Raw genomic sequence first — 7,167 nt, forward strand, 5'->3', positions numbered from 1 at the left:
ATCTGCGAATTTCCTCTTCTTCGTGGGATCAGGCCCTTGGAAGCTTGGGTCATGAACCCCGGGAATGAAATGTATGCATAAGGCCTAGGGAGGCTGGGATTTTTACCCTATGGGTCAATCCATGTGCACAAGGCCTTAAGCCTTGCCTTTGGAAGCTTCTTCTTCCTAGAACCACGTGGGGAAAAAGATAATGATTGAGGAGAGGGGAAAAAGAATCAATGAAAGGAGGGGGATTTATGTGGAATGGCGGCGCCCTAACAGTTGGGTGTGGCAGGGTGGTCCTTGCGGTGGCTTGGTGGCGAATGGCATGGCACTGGCGGCAGGTCTGGGTGGTCCTCACGGCGGCTTCCTCCTAGCACGACGGCCTCTCCTCTTTTTCCCCTTGTCACACCCCCTCCTTTCACCACAGGGGGGGATTCTTATAGAGCTTAAGGGGGGGAGAGGGAAGCCACCACGTGGCTGGTGCATGGCCCTCCCCCTATACACAACCTTCACCACATCTCCTCCTTCTCCCATTCCCTTCCCTCCAGCCATGCATCGGCTGGGGGAATTAGTAAAAAAATTTGCTTTATTTCCATCATTATCCATTTTTCCCCCTTCCAAAAGGGTGTTTCCCCACGGTTATGCAGTCTCGAAAGGCCTCGTTTTTGCGCGTGTGGGGTATGGATTAAACTGCCGGTAATTACAATGCGGGAGATAACCTTGCACAGGATTTACGCGGCATGCGGGGAGTCAGGTTTAGTAATATTTTTGAGCGGGAATATAGCATTCTCTCCCCCTTGGAGGAATCAAGATGTCCTCATCTCGAGAAGAACTGGGGGTATTGTTGGTTGAGAGTGCTTTCCTCCATCCAAGTGGCATCCTCCTCGGGATAATCTTTCCACTGGACGAGGCATTCTCTCAAGGTTCTGGATCTCGATTGTTTCTTCATAACATCTAAAATCCTGTCATGCCATAGCTCAAGGACTCCTTGGCTAGGCATTACAACTTGTTGGTCATCAAGTACATGGCTAGGATTAGGCACATACTTCTTCAGTAGGCTGATGTGGAATACATTATGAACCTTTAGGTTCTTAGGGAGTTGCAGTCTATAGGCATTGGGTCCTAGGCACTTGAGGATCTTGTATGGTCCACAATACCTTGGACTAAGCGTCTTGCAATCTCCTAAGGATAGGGAACTCTTCTTTAAGTGTACGCGAATGAAGACCATGTCTCCTTCCTCGAAGGTTCTATCTTGACGTTTCAAATCCGCGTATGCCTTCTGTCTATCCTTGGCGGCTTGGATGTCCTGTCTTATTGACTTCATTTGGTCATCCATATCTTCCAGCATCTTCCTTGAGGCTTCAACCCTCAAAGTTGGATCCGAGAAGTTTAAAGGACTTCAATAGTCATGCCCATACAATGCTTGAAAAGGGGTCATCTGAATACTTTGTTGGTAAGAAGCATTGTAGGCAAACTCAACCAATGGCAAGTATTAAATCCACCTTTTTGGTTCACGGTAGCAGCGTGCCCATAGCATATCCTCGATGACTTGGTTGACTCGCTTTGTTTGACCATCGGTTTGGGGATGGTAAGATGTACTAAAACAGAGTTGAGTCCCAATGGCTTCAAAGATAGCTCTCCAGAAGTGTGATGTGAAGAGAGAATCACGATCACTAATGATTCTTCTGGGCAACCCATGTAGCTTTAATATCTCCTTGATGAACAACCTTGCAATGTCTGAGGCTTTATAGTTTGTCTTAACAGGAATAAGGTGTGCAACCTTAGTAAGCATATCAACCACAACCATAATGGAGTTGTATCGTCCTTGAACTTGGGGTAGGCCAACAACAAAGTCCATACTGATGAATTCCCATTTCATTTGGGGAATGTCAAGTGGTTGCAACTTTCCTGGGATTTTGACATGTTCGACTTTAATACGTTGACAAGACAAACACTTAGTGACATATTTGAGAACGTCACCTTTAAGCCTCTCCCAATAGTAGCTCTTCATGACTGCATTGAGGGTCTTGGCATAGCCAGGATGTCTTGAGAAGGGGAAATCATGAGTTTCCCAAAGTATCTTTTTCTTGAGTGACTGGCTTGCCGGTATACATAGTCTCGTTCTATAGTAGACAAGTCTACTATTGATAGAGAATTCTTGATACTTAGCCTATAGCTTCGGGTCTTGATCCTTGATAGGGATCTCCCTTAGCATCTTCTGATAGATTGAATCATGGCATGCTTCTTCTCTAGCTAGCTCAAGTATTGGATTGTTTGGCATGGATACTTTTGTGGCTAGAGATCTAGCTATTGATGGATTTTGCAAGATTAGAGAATTAAGGAATGCCTTGCGACTAAGTGCATCGGCAACTACATTCTCCTTTCCAGGCCGGTATTTGATTTCAAATTCATACTCCTCCAACACTTCAATCCACCGACATTGCCTCATATTGAGTTTATTCTGGGTAAAGATCCACTTGAGACTTTTTTGATCTGTCACTAGGTAAAATTGTTACCTAGCAAGTAGTGTCTCCAAAGCTTGAGGGCATGGATGACAGCTAACAACTCTAGATCATGGGTGGCATAGTTCTTCTCATGGCTCTTCAGTTTCCTTAAAGAGTATGCTACAGGATGACCTTCTTGCATAAGCACACATCCAAAGGCAAGCGTGCTAGCATTAGTTACTACTTCGAACTCTTTACTGAGGTTCGGGGGTTTCAGGATAGGTGCTTATACCAAACTTTACTTTAGTCTATCAAAGCTAGATTGTTCAGCAGGTGACCATGCAATCGATGTTTGCTTCTTCAGTAAATCCGTCAGAGGTGCTGCAATCAAAGCATAGTTTTTAATAAAGACCATATACCATCCAGTCAATCCAAGAAAACTGCGTATTTATTTGACAATTGTTGGTATTGGCCATTCTAGAACATCTCTGACTTTGGCCGGATCCACTGAGATTCCTTCCGCTGATACGATGAATCCCAGATATTCAATTTGACGTTTGAAGAACGCACACTTCTTCATCTTAGCATAAAGCTTGTGTGCCCTTATTGTCTCAAGGACAATCCGAAGCTGGGGTTCATGATCTTCTTCTTATTTGGAATAGACTAAGGTATCTCAAAGAAGACGAGTACAAAGTCATCAAGATATGGCCTAAAGATATCCTGCATTAACCTGTTGAAAGTGGCAGGTGCATTTGTCAGCCCGACATGACTAGGAACTCAAAGTGTCCATATATTGTGTTGAACACCATCTTTGGGATATCTTCTTCCTTGATCCTTATCTGATAGTAACTAGACCTGAGATCAATCTTGGAGAAGATCTTCACACCTTGAAGACGGTCAAGAAGTTCATCTATTCTTGGAATAGGGTACTTATTCTTAATGGTTGATTGGTTCAACCCTCTGAAATCAATACATAGTCGAAGCGTTCCATCTTTCTTCTTTTGGAATAGCACTGGAGCTCCCCATGGCGAACTGCTGGGACGGATGTAGCCCTGATCTAACAGTTGCTTGAGTTGCTCCTTCAGCTCAATTGCTTCCGGGATGGACATTCTATAAGGCCTCTTTGCAATTGGTGCAGCTCCCGGCACTAGCTTGATCTCATGATCAACTTCCCTTTGAGGCAAAAGTTCTGTCAGCTCTTCAGGAAATACGTCTGCGTACTCTAGCCATGAAGGTTCTCCACTAGACTCCTGACTTTGATCTAGCTTATTGAGCTTAATCAAGTAGATAGGTAGTCCCTTCTTAACTCCTTTTATAATCCGAGATGCTTTGGCCAATTGAATTTTCGGCTTTCCAGTCTCTCCTTGAGTTGTGAGCAATTCCCCTTCAGAGTTTCGAAAGGAAACTTGGCCCTTTCCGCAATGAATGTGGGCGTCATTAGGTTTAAGCCAGTCCATTCCAAGCAAGCACTCATGGATGCCTAGGTTCATAACCCTGAATTTGACCGAAGTCGAATTCCACATTACATTACATTTTATGCCCAACTCATCTTTCAACCAAGAACCCTAATCACTTAACTTTTTATCAATACTCATAGACAAGACAATCATTGATAAAAAGAAGTCTTATTTCAGTCATATGGGCATAGCCCTTTCAAGTACAATCATTCTTAGGGAGGTGGAACAAGCTGATTAATTCGAGGAGAATAAGATGTTGTTGCATTCAGCTACGGGAGCTGTGTAATAGTACGGATTGGGGTCATCAATTTTCAGGAATCAATAGGTCACTGGAAGATTAGGGTATCTTTTCCTTTGATATCCGTTCTTCTCATGACATCCCAACACCTTAATTCGGTTGGCAGGGATTACTCATGTCACTTCCCCGTACACATACTTATTCTGATTAACCCTTTGACCTCTGACATGTAGGGTCACGTTTGCGTGAGCCTCAACAAAGACGAACAGCTTCACGATCTTTAAGTCCTCCATCCACTTGATTCTCTTCAAGTTGATTTGAAGGTATGCAAGTCGGTGGGCAGCTATGTAATAGATCCCTAAAACACCCATCCATCTCCGCTCCATGTACAGGGGTGATGGGTTATAGATGAGGTCTAAGATATTCATCATATCGAGCCTCCGTCGATAATCTGAAGTATGCATTGCGGTCATAAACATGACCTTGAACACCATGAACTTGTTCCATGCTTCATGACTCTGCAAGACAGCATCGATAAGTAAGGAAATGTTCTTAACAACAACATTTGCTTTACTTCTTCTTATTAAGTTTTTTTTTATAAAGACAGATCCTTCGTTGGTTCCAACTGTAAAGTGTCCACCTGTTCCCTTTTAGGACACGTCTTAGCAGTCCATCGGAAAGAGAGTCTAGAAAGCTCCACCCGACACTCTCGTGGAATGTTACGGGGTTTACGATCTAGGACCTCCTGCGTCTGCCACGTAGTGGAAGCATTCCGGCCGTTCCCACTTAGGACCGACCTGAATCAGGGTTTTCCCTAATGGTCACTTTCCTAAACGGCAGCTAGCCTCAAACCCCAGGCGGACTACTTTACGCAGAAACGCCAGGGACGAAGCGGATTCATGCTGCACTTGGTTCAAGGAGAATGGGAAACGAGAGGGATGCAAGGCCCAACCTCTCTGCCCATAAGGCATAGTCCCATTTCATTCCCTTAAAACAACATAAATCGGGATTATAGTAACCTAAACCCTAGGTCAACGCCCTTTGAAGGATGGATTTTAGGCCCCGGAATGTGCCTAAAAATAGGAGAAAAATGTGGAAATGCGGGGGAAAATGCTCAACCACGAAGGCAGCAGCTCGACCTAGGACGATTTTAAGCATCAAGTGCTTGACGGGCGCCCGTACGACACTCCGAGAATTTTCATAATTTTTCCATGTGCCTGTGCCAGTCAGTGGAGCTGTCGGTCAGTGCGGGATGTCGAGATGAGTTCATAGAAATTTTCAGACTGACGATCGGAGTCCGTACGCGGAAGATGGCCCGAAACCGGCTGGGGTGCCCAAAGGGGGGCCCAAATTGGAAATCCCAAGAGGTGTAAGGGAGGGGGGGTGACCTTTGGCACACACCGCCCCCCCCCCCCCCCCCCCCCCCTCCCTTCAAAAAAACGTGATGTAGGGGGGGGGGGGGGGGGGGGGGGGGGCGGCGGCTGTTTTTCAGCCGCCAAAAAAATCGCGCCTCCCTTCCCCCCCCCCCCATAATCGAGATGGCAGCCTCTATGTAAGGCCTATGAGAGATCATGCCAGGCTTCTACATCTATGCTACGCTTCGTATCGCCGGTCTCCTCTCCCGCAATGATGGACTGTAGAGAGAGAGAGAAAATCAGTCTTTCTCTCTCCTCCTTCTCTCTCCTCTTAACCCCCGTTCGTGCGTGGAAGAGTAGAATGGAAATGGATGGCCGGATGGATGCCGATTCTTGACGAGGCTGAAGGGCAATGCCAAATCATTGTAGATTGCTGATTCCAAGCAGAATTCATGGCTGGAAACCAATCGTGGGACGTGCCAAATTTAATGGAAAAACCTGCAAGACACGGTAATAATTGTTTTTACAAAGAAAATGGTCTTTTGATGCAAATTTGGTTGATAAAAATGTGTTCATATGGATTGAGTTTTGAGTATGTCGTGCTTTGAGCTGTTTTCTAGCTGTTCATCATTTAAAAATCAAAAAAACATGTGTGGGATAGCAGAAAATAGAAAACGGAGACACGAAAAACCATAAAAATGAAGGAAAATAGGGTTTTTTGGGCTAAAAATGATGCAATAAATTAATCCACACCTACTAAAATTCTTTTTCTGCTGAAATGAACTAAGGGCCACAGCCCATAAACTGAACTTAATTTGCAGCAATTAAAAAATGGGAGAAAATGGGAAAAATTGCAAGAAAATGGTGGAAAAACCCTAAAAAATAGGGGAAAAGTATATTTTGGGCTTCGGAAAATTAGGAAAATTATGAGTAATGTCCGTGAATGTATAGTGAGGCTGAGGCATGAAGATTTGCTTCAGATCAGCCTTGCTTCGGTGTTTTAGTTCGGTTTTGTCCGTTTTTGATATGAAATTTAATGGAAAAAGCCGTAAAATGCCATGCAACGAAGCATACAATCGTTAGAAAGAAACCATGAAAGGGATGTTTTTGCACTTGTGCACGATACTGTTTTGCTAAATGTTTGAGCACTAGACATCCACCAAATTCATGGAGCATGGAAAAGAATTTAAAAGTATCAGTGATCAGCTCCTGGACATGCATTGCAATTGGTTTATGAGGACATGACCTACGTTGAGAGGCAGTGAGATACCCATGCTGTAGGCTAGTCGTGGGATCCTAGAGGGGAAATCAAGTAAGGACAATGGTACATTCCTGGACACGCTTATTGGGTACCTTGAGTGACGTTTGTGCGAAATGTCTAAATGTTGAGTGACGCATCGAGGGGCCAATCCCCAAGGTGTAGGAGAGTCGCAGAGGGTTGACGGCATTCAGCCGTAGGAGGAACCCCATGTGTATGTGATTCGAGCCTTTTGGCTATGTGAAAGGGACTCCCTCTGAGGAGTAATATTGGGTTAGGATCAGTTGGACCACAACGTATTACAAACGCAATGTTTAGGAAGGCAGAGATTTTTATAGACGCTCCTGGCCGCGAGGCCGAGGGGTTGTCTTGTGTGTAGTGACGAGGCCCGGCTAGTGCATGAGCCAGTGCCAGCCCGTTTTTAGGTCCATCA

This window comes from Lygodium microphyllum, chromosome 14, assembly GCF_053477565.2.
Source record: "Lygodium microphyllum isolate KBCC chromosome 14, Lygodium_microphyllum_v1.1.10, whole genome shotgun sequence".
Taxonomy (NCBI): domain Eukaryota; kingdom Viridiplantae; phylum Streptophyta; class Polypodiopsida; order Schizaeales; family Lygodiaceae; genus Lygodium; species Lygodium microphyllum.